A 12965-nucleotide genomic window follows, 5' to 3' on the forward strand; every position below is an offset into this window, starting at 1 on the left:
GTCTCCTCCAATGGGTTTCGAGAAAGAGAAGAGAAGACGCGAGTAGGATGCGAGAAGAATACAATTGAGATCTTCCCACAGATTGGATATTTTAAAGGCCCAGTGCAGTCAAAATTCAGTTTAAAGGCCCTTCACGCTTCAAAAACACCGACAGTCTTTTTGCATTTTGGTACAGCAGAATTACATTAATTTACAATGAAACGCTGCGTTTGCATTGCGGCGTTGCAGAGGCAGGTGCAGTGCATACATTGGATTTATCGAAAGCATACCAGTTTGACAGAAATGGTAGCAGAAGGTGAATGTTGAACTTTTGTTGCATACATATCCAGATGCTGCGTGCTATTAAGCGCAAAAACTCTGTCTGTGTGTTCGAAGCGTTAACGCCTCATATCCACCAGATGAATCAAGCTCTTTCTGTTCCACGGAGGTCATTAATTTTCAATGGAGAAGTCCGCAACGCTACTTTGGCGGTGCCGCACTAGGTAGCGGTGCATTCTCTGTACCGCATGCATTCAATATTTCTTATCCTGCATTGCTTTACCTTGCGGTGGTACAAACAGATGTACACACAGACTCCAACTAGCTATCTTTTAGCAAGTTGAAAGCGAAGCAAGTGCCTCAAGTACAGAAAATGGGGACTAGACATGACGAAACATCTGCATCTGGTGGACATTGTGCATAAAGGTCCAATGCGGACGTTTTCATCTCAATATCAAATCATTTCTTATGTGTAACACATTAATTAAAGAATTACAATTGTCAAAAATTAACAAAAACAGCTTCTTAGCTAAATGTAATTTCTCAAGCAAGAATTTTGCTAGGACTGTCTGGGAGTGGTCTGAGGGGCCTAATTGGAGGAGCCTAATGATAGAGATGTGTAACCTAAAAACTAGTTGTTATTGGCAGAGAAGAGGGCAAACAATCTTTTAAAACAGCTCATTGACTAAAAGTGCATTTTCATAATTTCTCAGTGTTATTTCAACCTCATAGTGGGGATATATACACTGCTCAAAAAAATAAAGGGAACACTTAAACAACACAATGTAACTCCAAGTCAATCACACTTCTGTGAAATCAAACTGTCCACTTAGGAAGCAACACTGATTGACAATAAATTTCACATGCTGTTGTGCAAATGGAATAGACAAAAGGTGGAAATTATAGGCAATTAGCAAGACACCCCCAATAAAGGAATGGTTCTGCAGGTGGTGACCACAGGCCACTTCTCAGTTCCTATGCTTCCTGGCTGATGTTTTGGTCACCTTTGAATGCTGGCGGTGCTTTCACTCTAGTGGTAGCATGAGACGGAGTCTACAACCCACACAAGTGGCTCAGGTAGTGCAGTTCATCCAGGATGGCACATCAATGCGAGCTGTGGCAAAAAGGTTTGCTGTGTCTGTCAGCGTAGTGTCCAGAGCATGGGGGCGCTACCAGGAGACAGGCCAGTACATCAGGAGACGTGGAGGAGGCCGTAGGAGGGCAACAACCCAGCAGCAGGACCGCTACCTCCGCCTTTGTGCAAGAAGGTGCACTGCCAGAGCCCTGCAAAATGACCTCCAGCAGGCCACAAATGTGCATGTGTCTGCTCAAACGGTCAGAAACAGACTCCATGAGGGTGGTATGAGGGCCCGACATCCACAGGTGGGGGTTGTGCTTACAGCCCAACACCGTGCAGGACGTTTGGCATTTGCCAGAGAACACCAAGATTGGCAAATTCGCCACTGGCGCCCTGTTCTCTTCACAGATGAAAGCAGGTTCACACTGAGCACATGTGACAGACGTGACAGAGTCTGGAGACGCCGTGGAGAACGTTCTGCTGCCTGCAACATCCTCCAGCATGACCGGTTTGGCGGTGGGTCAGTCATGGTGTGGGGTGGCATTTCTTTGTGGGGCCGCACAGCCCTCCATGTGCTCGCCAGAGGTAGCCTGACTGCCAATAGGTACCGAGATGAGATCCTCAGACCCCTTGTGAGACCATATGCTGACACATGCACATTTGTGGCCTGCTGGAGGTCATTTTGCAGGGCTCTGGCAGTGCATCTCCTTGCACAAAGGCGGAGGTAGCGGTCCTGCTGCTGGGTTGTTGCCCTCCTACGGCCTCCTCCACGTCTCCTGATGTACTGGCCTGTCTCCTGGTAGCGCCTCCATGCTCTGGACACTACGCTGACAGACACAGCAAACCTTTTTGCCACAGCTCGCATTGATGTGCCATCCTGGATGAACTGCACTACCTGAGCCACTTGTGTGGGTTGTAGACTCCGTCTCATGCTACCACTAGAGTGAAAGCACCGCCAGCATTCAAAAGTGACCAAAACATCAGCCAGGAAGCATAGGAACTGAGAAGTGGTCTGTGGTCACCAACTGCAGAACCATTCCTTTATTGGGGGTGTCTTGCTAATTGCCGAAAATTTCCACCTTTTGTCTATTCCATTTGCACAACAGCATGTGAAATTTATTGTCAATCAGTGTTGCTTCCTAAGTGGACAGTTTGATTTCACAGAAGTGTGATTGACTTGGAGTTACATTGTGTTGTTTAAGTGTTCCCTTTATTTTTTTGAGCAGTGTATAAAGCACAGTAAAATCACGTGTTTGACTGCACTGGGCCTTTAAGGTATCTCATAGGACCCAGTTTACGGCATTTGGCAGAATCCTTCCGGACGTAGTTTGTGATGCACTAAAAAAAGCTGCTGTCCATTTTCGTTATGAATGTTTGTTTTGTTTTTTAAGAACTTGCGAAGTGTGGGTTTAAATTTAGCTAGTAAATATAATTGAATACATTTTAGGATTAAGAACTTGAGTTGACGACGGTGTCGTTTTCAGTATGTTACCGAAAGGGTTCTGTGTCAAGTCCAACACAGTGATTAAACGCTCCGATAGGTGAGGAGTCACTCGTTCCACATTAAACTCAACGATTTACAATGGAGTTGAGCGACGACTAGTGGGCCGACTGGAGCTCCGACGTTTTAATGAAAAAACTACACATTTCAGCACCCAAAGAATAGGCAACAATTACACACGGTATTTTCTATTCGCCACTCAACTCAACAGGCATACAGGCATCCAGCCTCTTTGGTAGTTAGAAAGGTACCCGGAAAAGATATGCCATTTCATCTATGCTAGATTGTGACAGACCTGTAGGTCGTTTCGTTTGATTTCAATCACTTTTTGACCGCACACCTTTTTAATTTGAACAAAACCTCCCATACATATTTGCTCATGGTAGAAGTGGTCAGAAAGTGACTCTTTGGACCTGATTGCCAAAACATTCAGTAGAGGAGGTGCCTAAAGTTTACAATTTTTGCATACTCCACCATACCATGAGACATCCATGTCTTCATCACTGGAAAAGATTAACGGTCCAGTTTGATATCATTTAAAAGCTTACAAGAGTGTTGTCAAACTCTTTGATCATTTCTATAACTTTAAAATGTTTTGTATGTTTAACTTAAATTCTAAAAAAATGCATAAACTCAGATTATTTTCAATTTTCACCTGTGTTGTAGTTTATGCGGCGTTCAAACAACTGGGAACTCTGAAAATTACCAGGTCAAATCATGACGTCAGTGATCTTCAGGTCAGAAAGTATGAGCTCTGGAAAGAGGCCCGAATTCTGAGTTGGATGATTGTTCAAATAGATTTTTCCCCCAGTCGGATCTCTCTTTTTCTTTTCTTCTCGAGGTCCCAGTTGTTTTTAATGCACTTAAGTCAGAGAGTTCCGAGCTCCCAGCTGTTTTGAAAACAGCATTAGACCCTATTTTATATCATCTGAAGTGTTTGAGTTGTGGCCGCCATCGGTTGAAACCATAGAGATAGATAGAGGACTCAGCGTTGTGTCTGACAGCATGGGCAGTGCCATTGAGGCTATTTCCATTTGAAGCAGTCCATTTTCATGACTCCAACAGGGTCACAAGGAGAGATCAGCCAATGAAGTTGGAAGTCATACCTGTTGACTACATTAAAATGGTGGAAGCCCTCAATGACGCTGCCCATGCTAATACAGCTTTTTGGCCACTATGATTCATTATGATTGAGACAGCATGCTCTTAACACAAGGTGGGTGTTAAATTTACTAAAATGGGAATGGGAATCAAATGGTACACAAAGATGGTTGGACGTCTACACATCAGATACTATTGACTTGAATGGGAATATCAGTTGTTTTAAAGTACACTGTCAATCTTCCATAGGAAACCTATTGAAATCATAGAAATATTGATAATAGAATAGACATTCCCATTTAAGTTAACATTCGACGATAGGTGAACCAACGGCCATCTTTGTGGTAGTAATTAAATTACAATTTCTAAATTGCAGTGGTCAGAAGGATAGGTTCATTCTATTAATTATATTTCTATGATTGAAATGACACCCACCCTGATATCAAACTCAACCGTTTGTATTTTCCAGTGATGAAGACATGTATGTCTCATGGTATGGTGGGGTATGCAAAATGGGTAAACTTTCAGCACAAATCTCCTGAATGTTTTTGCATTCAGGTCCAAAAAGTCACTTTCTGACCACTTCTAACATGGGCAAATATGTATGGAAAAGTTTCATTCAAATGTAAAGGGTGAGGTCAAAAAGTGATTGAAATCAAATGGAATAACCCCTGTTCCATTTTCTAGAGTCACACTCACAAACAACTAAAGATGTACATGGTGCTTATAATTCACATAGGATGTTTGTGGATTGAAGCATCACAACATTTCCTGAAACCCTTTTCACGTAGATTACAACAATATTTCATATTGACCCTCTACCCACCTTAGGAGGAAGCTGAAAGCTGACATATCCATAGCCTTTCCCTCTCTGTCTACGGAGAAACTGTCCGAGTTGGTCCCAAACAAATAGGAGCTCAATGTAGTGAAGATCTATGCCCACAAGGGAGATGTAATCACCCTCTCCGTGCTTCATAAGAACCCAGTGTTCTTTGAGCTGGAGAAACGCGTCTATCCCACAGGTAGGGTTAAAATCAACATGTCTATCCCACAGGATGGGTTACAGTCAACATGTCTATCCCACAGGTAGGGTTACAGTCAACATGTCTATCCCACAGGTAGGGTTACAGTCCAAATGTCTCAAGTGGCAGAGATGCACTGACCATACAACTCAGGAAAAAAAATAGAAATCTTGACTACTGTATGTCTTGTTGTTTTCCAGTGTATAAGCTTTGGCGTTATCCCCATGTCTTGCCAGCATTCACAACATGGCCTCCAGTGTTACATAAGCTGGCTGGAGGGGCAGGTAAGGTTATTTGTCCTACATAAAACCTGGATTGATATTAATCAATGTATCAGTCATTCACATGTATTCTGAAACTCTATCCTCCATTTTCCACTTCTCCACAGATCTCATGCTGCCTGGAGTGGTGGTGCCTCCAAGTGGTCTCCCAGAGGTGAAGAAGGGGGACTTCTGTGCTGTTAAAGTTGTTAGCAACAGGAAGGTTGATTGACTGAATCCATTTGATTAGCTGTTACCGCTGTCTATAATGAACACATTGACATACTGTAAACACATTGACAATGGCAGGCTTCATATTCTTGCTCACAACGTTGTGGTTGTTTGTTGCCAGGGCTCCCGTGGCAGTGGGCACTGGTGCACTGCCACCATGTCCGATGCAGGGCCTGGGCATGAAGGGCAGAGGAGTGTCAATATTCCACACCTACATGGACAGCCTGTGGTGAACACAGATGATCCAGTCAAACTCCACACACTGCAGCATGGTTAGTGTCAATAAGTATAACCCGCACACAGCATTCCCAATCTACTATCATTATGGAATTTGGAGACGAGGCTGGTCCTCCCTCCATTCCTGGTGTGGACACTGAGGGTGTCGAGGCAATGTATGGAGAGGAAGAAGAGGATGATGAACAGGCCACTGAGGGGGGTGAAGAGGAACCGTGTCCCAACCCAGAGGACCCGAGAAGCCCACACCTGCCAGCAATTGCTAATAACCCATCCGCAACCGCCCGACTATATGTGAAAATCTGTACCCCGACCATAACCTGCTAATATAGAAAATGTGCTGTAGGCTACAGTCAGAGACGACATAACCATTTTTTGACGGGGTGCAGGATATTTTTTGTTGTTGCCTGATTTAGATATGTTTCTGCTTATAGTTTCAGACATTTTGGTATGCTATTTGTTAGTCAACTTGTCTATAATTAGATACATGCAGCTTCTCTTCTGTCATTATATGTTGCCCTAGAAGATTAAATAAACCCAATTCTGCTTGGATGCATATTTGATGTGATTAAAATACTATCAGCTTTTATGATGCTGATAAAGATAGCACCTCTACAGACGGTATCTAACTGCACATTTGCATTCTCTCAAGATGCTGAAAGAAATAAATCATATTTCTCCACTCTTTTTCCCCAAGTCAAAATGTAGCCTAGATTTGAAGGAGTTAATATTAAGGCTATGTGAGAGGTTATAGACATGCAGTCAGTGTCCAGATTTCAGTTTCCATTTAACCCATCTGAACAGGAGGCTACAGTTCCCTTGACAGGCCATGGCCTATTAAGTCCCCGTCTTGTGACTGCCGAATTTGTAGGCTATATCGCCTCACGATCATCACACATAACATAGCCAGCACTGCTATCATCCTCTTTTACCACTTCACCAAATATAACTTTTTTGGCCCTCCTTTCTCTTTATTTTCAACTCTCCAATTCACGGCGCTTCTCTTATTGAATTTAACTCAGACATTGTCCTTTTTGTTTCCGTGGATTGACGTTGACTTTTTCTGCCCGTTCCCAAAAGCATTTGGCATGTAAGCTATTTGCCCCGTTTACAGTTAATCCCTAAAAGTTTAGGCTAACGCACTACTACCATATAGCCTAAAATAATGAAAGAAAAAACTCAATGTAGCCTATATATATATAAATTGCACAATAAGTATACATGTATGGATTTTTTTATATATTGTTTGCTCTTTATTCAACCTGCCTGCCACCCGCTCTTCATCCACACAATATTTCATGACCATGCGGATATAACCATGGGGACTGCAGGTTATGAATCAACCCGCGCATCACTACCACAAGGTAACTATTACTGCTCAACTGGAGAACAAGTGAGAGGAGAGATTGGCAGTTATTATGATACAGCTACAGTGCATTCGGAAAGTTTAAAGACCCCTTGACTTTTTCCACATGTTACGTTACAGCCTTATTCTAAAATTGATTAAATTTTTTAAAAAGTCCTCATCAATCTACACGCAAAACCCCATAATGACAAAGCAAAAACAGTTTTTTTTACATTTTTGCAAATTTATAAAAAAAAATGTATTTACATAAGTATTCAAACCCTTTGCAATGAGACTCGAAATTGATCTCAGGTGCATCCTGGTTCCTCTGATCATCCTTGAGATGTTTCTACAACTTGATTGGAGTCCACCTGAGGTAAATTCAATTGATTGGACATGATTTGGAAAGGCACACACCTGTCTATATAAGGTCCCACAGTTGATAGTGCAGGTCAGAGAAAAAACCAAGCCATGAGGTTGAAGAAATTGTTCGTAGAGCTCCGAGACAGGATTGTGTCAAGTCACTCATCTGGGAAGGGTACCAAAACATTTCTGCAGCATTAAAGGTCCCCAAGAACACAGTGGCCTCCATCATTCTTAAATGGAAGAAGTTTGGAACCACCAAGACTCTTCCTAGAGCTGGCCGCCCAGCCAAACGGAGCAATCGGAGGAGAAGGGCCTTGGTCAGGGAGTTGACTAAGAACCCGATGGTCACTCTGACAGAGCTCTAGAGTTCCTCTGTGGAGATGGGAGAACCTTCAAGAAGGACAACCATCTCTGCAGCACTCCACTAATCAGGACTTTACGGTAGAGTGGCCAGACGGAAGCCACTCCTCAGTAAGAGGCACATGACAGCCCGCTTTGAGTTTGCCAAAAAGCACCTAAAGGACTCTCAGACCATGAAAAACATGATTCTCTGGTCAGATGAAACCAAGATTGAACTCTTTGGCCTGAATGCCAAGCGTCACGTCTGGAGGAACCCTGGCACCATCCCTACGGTGAAGCATGGTGGTGGCAGCATCATTCTGTGGGGATGTTTTTCAGCGGCAGGGACTGGGAGACTAGCCAGGATCAAGGGAAAGATGAACGGAGCAAAGTACAGAGAGATCCTTGATGAAAACCTGCTCAGGACCTCAGACTGGGGCGAAGGTTCACCGTCCAACAGGACAACGACCCTAAGCGCACAGCCAAGACAACACAGGAGTGGTTTCGGTACAAGTCTCTGAATGTCCTTGAGTGGCCCAGCCAGAGCCCGGACTTGAACCTGATCAAACATCTCTGGAGAGACCTGAAAATAGCTGTGCAGCAACGCTCCTTATCCAACCTGACAGAGCTTGAGAGGATCTGCAGAGAAGAATGGGAGAAACTCCACCAATACAGGTGTGCCAAGCTTGTAGCATCATACCCAAGAAGACTCAAGGCTGTAATCGCTGCCAAAGTGTTTCAACAAAGTACTGAGTAAACGGTCTGAATACTTATGTAAATGTGATATTTGTATTTTTAATTTTTTATACATTTGCAACAATTTCTAAAAAACAGTTTTTGCTTTGTCATTACGGGGTATTGTGTGTTGATTGAGGGGGTACATTTTTGGGGGTTTAGAATAAGGCTGTAACGTAACAAAATGTGGAAAAAGTCAAGGGGTCTGAATGCTTTCCGAATGCACTGTAACTGCCAAATTAAAGGAAACACCAACATAAAGTGTCTTAATAGGGCGTTGGGCCATCACGAGCCACCAGAACAGCTTCAATATGACCAGTGCGAAAAAGCACTTAAAATGTATGCACTCACTACTGGATAAGAGTTAAATGACTGAAATGTATAATGTAGAGTCATGATGCATCACAGCTCACTGGAGGGCGCGCAATTCAAATAAATTCTAATAAATATTATGGATTTTAAACATTTAGGTACATAAGTGTCTTATATCGGCTGAAAGCTTAAATTCTTAATCTAACTGCACTGTCCGATTTACAGTAGCTATTACAGCGAAAACATGCCATGCGATTGTTTGAGGACGACGCCCCACATCAAAATATTTTTCCAACGGCACAGGTTTCAGACATTCACATATAAAGATGAAATATTCACTTTTTGAAAATCTTCCTCTGATTTGTCATCCAAAGGGTCCCAGCTATAACATGTAGTGTTGTTTTGTTAGATGAAATCCTTCTTTATATCCCAAAAAGTAAGTTTAGTTGGCACCATCGATTTGAGTAATCCACTCGTTCAACTTGCAGAGAAAGGAAACCGAAAATCTACCCCTAAACTTTGTTTCAACAAGTCAAAATATGTTTCTATTTACTCCTCAGATAGCCTAAAATGTAATCAAACTGTAATATTTCTTTCGGAAAGAAGTATGTTCAATAGGAAACCGATTTTAGCAGGTGCATAATTTCTTCATGGTGCACAAACACGGATTTCCAAGACTGTGTCCTTCTACTAAAACTGTTATTTCTTATTCGTTGTTGAAGTTACAAGCCTGGAACCTTGAACATAGACTGCTGTCACCATGTGGAAGCCATGGGAATTGCATCCAGGGAGCTAATTTACAATATGACCTTTCTCTTGCATTTCTAAGAGGATGGTCTCTCTCAAAAAAAAAGAAATCTGGTTTGTTTTTCTTTGGATTTTCTCCTACCATATCTATTGTGTTATATTCTCCTACATTATTTAAACATTTCTTCAAACTTCAAAGTGTTTTCTTTCCAATGGTACCAATTATATGCATATCCTGGCTTCGGGGCCTGAGCTACAGGTAGTTTACTTTGGGCACGTCATTCAGGTGGAATTGGAGAAAAAAAGGACCTAGCCCTAAAGTTTTAAACAGCATGATCATAACACAGGGGCACCTTGTGCTGGGGGACAATAAAATGCCACTCTAAAATGTGCAGTTTCGCCACACAACACAATGCCACAGATGTCTCAAGTGTTGAGGGAATATGCAATTGGCATGCTGACTGCAGGAATGTCCACCGGAGCTGTTGCCAGATAATTTAATGTTAATTTCGCTACCATAAGTCACCTCCAGCATCGTTTTAGATAATTTGGCAGTACGCCCAACTGGCCTCACAGCCCCAGACCGTGTGTAACCACGCCAGCCCAGGACCTCCCACATCCGGCTTCTTCACCTGCGAAATCGTCTGAGACCAGCCACCAGGACAGCTGATGGAACTATGGGTTTGCACAACCGAAGAATTTCTACACAAACTGTCAGAAATCATCTTAGGGAAGCTCATCTGTGTGCTCGTCATCCTCATCTGGGTCTTGACCTGACTGCAGTTCGGCGTCGTAACCGACATCAGTGGGCAAATGCTCACCTTCAATGGCCACTGGCATGCTGGAGAAGTGTGCTCTTCACAGATTAACTCTAGTTTCAACTGTACCAGGCAGATAGCCGACAGCGTGTATGGCGTCGTGTGGCAGATCAGTTTGCTGATGTCAACGTTGTGAACAGAGTGCCCCAAGGTAGAGTTGGGGTTATGGTATGGGCAGGCATGAGCTACGGACAACGAACACAATTGCATTTGTTGATGGAAATTTGAATGCACAGAGATTCCGTGACGAGATCCTGAGGCCCATTGTCGTTCTATTCATCCGCCGCTATCACCTCATGTTTCAGCATGATAACGCATGTCGCAAGGATCTTTACACAATTCCTGGAAGCTGAAAATTCCCCACTTCTTCCATGCCCTATATTCTCACCAGACATGTTTGGGATGCTCTGGATCGACGTGTACGACAGCTTGTTCCAGTTCCTGACAATATCCAGCAACTTCGCACAGCAAGTGAAGAGGAATGGGACAACATTCCACAGGCCACAATCAACAGCCTGATCAACACTATGCGATGGAGATGTGTCGCGCTGCATGAAGCAAATGGCTGTCACACCACATACTGACTGGTTTTCTGATCCACGCCCCCAACTTTTTTAAAGGTATCTGTGACCACCAGATGCTTATATGAACTGTAACTCAGTAAAATCTTTGAAATTGATGCATGTTGTGTTTATATTTTTGTTCAGTGTATAATGGGCCAGTACATTGGCCTGTCAGAATGGGAATAACACCTCACCTCTGCTGTTTGATCTCCACTGTGACATGACCGTAAGCATTTATGACTGGATAGATCAGGGGCTGGATAGATCAGGCTATAGCACTCCATTACTGCAGTTGTCTGCTCCGCCTCTAAGGATTTTATATTTCTGCAGTTGACAACCAAGGGAATGCTTGTCGAAATATCACTTAGTGTCTGCATTCTCTTGCCCAGTCCCTTTTGAAGTGATACTGTGGAAAAAATCATGCAGGCTCTGACTGGAATATGGCTTGAAATAGAACATTAATGAAATGGATGAGATAACTTTTTACGGTCTCTCAGTCCCATTGTGAGTTTCTTCAGATTAGAATATGCAGACTCACCCTTTTTCTCTCCTCTCATAGCTGACTGAGTGGTGGAGAGGACATCCAGACTCACCCTTTCTCTCTCCTCTCATGGCTGACTGAGTAGGGGGAGAGGACATCTATCTGTGTATGTGTCTAGTGGTACAGGTACAGTATAAAACACAGTTAGCCAGGCAGCATAGCAGCGAGTCCCTAGATGATGCACTCCTAGGCTGGTCCCCATGCCACTGTCACAACCTGTAGTCTGTGATGTCAAAAGTAGTGCATTTAAGGAGTAGGGTTGCATAACCAAATGTAATGCTAAACATTTGTCCTATGAATTGATGACACAAATTCTTCCTGCTCCGATCTAATCTCATCAGATGAAGCATACATTTTATTGAGGAGTTTAGTATACTGCTGAAGCCAGCCAACAGATGGCACTGTGTGGATATTTATGGTAAAAGGTTCCTTTCCAACGGTTTGATCTTCTTTTAAGCTCACACAACTCCACAAGCAAGGAATCTGGTCTGCACCACATTGCACAATATTGTACAATCTTACATGGCAATTAGCTGGCCTAAAGACATCTCTGTGCAAATGTTCAACACTGAAAATCGTTTACTGTTGTTCCCATGCAATGACTGGCCCCAGGAAGTGAGTGATGGCTTTTGGGGCACCGACGGGGAACACAGTGACAGTAATGACAATAATCATGGCTTCAGGCCTCAATTTAGTAGATAATAGGCTCCAGCAATGTGATTTTCCAACTTAACCTCAATTAATTCTTTGTCCTGGGGTGCTTGCCTGCTTGACATTTTACAGAACGGCACGCCAAACCAGCTGATTAGAGGTGGATAGAAAGGGATTTCTGCTGCTCATAAAACATGTTCAAAGCAGAGGGGAATGCCTTGGAGGAGGAGTGAACATCTCTAATAGATTATAACCGCAGACTTCATCTGTCAGGCCCCACCTTATCTCTCAGGCCCCTCTCAGAAGTTACAAACGTCACTTCCAGGCCTGAGACAAGAAGGAAGCAGAAGCTTTTTTTCTGTTTACCAAAGAGAGGATAGCGTCCAAACAACTGACAACACACTTTGGATCGAAACTAAAACACAATGAACATATGAACGGTACACAGTGTCCTTCGCCGCCGCCTGCCAAGCACTGTTTTCCCGCAGTTCTGTTAACGTTACATCTGCTATCCAAAGCATCAACAGACTACACATCAATTTTAAGCTAAATCATTGCACATTAGTTAAACTACAATGATGGCATAGCCCATTGTGCTTTTATTTCCCTTTTGACCCACATTTTAATTGAATAGACAATCAGGGGAATTCCAGAATATCAAATGTGTCACTTAAACATAAGCAGGAGATGAGGGCCCTGAGAGATGAGGGCCTTGAGAGTTGAGGGGCCTGAGCGATGAGAGGGAGGGGCCTGATATATTAGGGGGAGGGGCCTGATATATGGGGGGAGGGCCATGATATGTGAGAGGGGGCTGAGAGATGAGTGGGAGGAGCCTGCTATATGAGTGGGAGGGGTCTGATATA

The 12965-nt window shown here is 43.3% G+C and overlaps 1 long non-coding RNA gene across 1 annotated transcript; it reads left to right on the top strand.

Annotated features, from left to right (window-relative positions):
• Nucleotides 1-4838: 4838 nt before the first annotated feature.
• Nucleotides 4839-6287, top strand: LOC139542858 (uncharacterized). The gene is made up of 3 exons (XR_011668559.1): nt 4839-4960; nt 5161-5244; nt 5349-6287. It is a non-coding gene; the product is annotated as an uncharacterized lncRNA (long non-coding RNA).
• The last annotated feature ends 6678 nt before the right edge of the window (nt 6288-12965 follow it).

This window comes from Salvelinus alpinus, chromosome 17, assembly GCF_045679555.1.
Source record: "Salvelinus alpinus chromosome 17, SLU_Salpinus.1, whole genome shotgun sequence".
Classification (NCBI taxonomy): domain Eukaryota; kingdom Metazoa; phylum Chordata; class Actinopteri; order Salmoniformes; family Salmonidae; genus Salvelinus; species Salvelinus alpinus.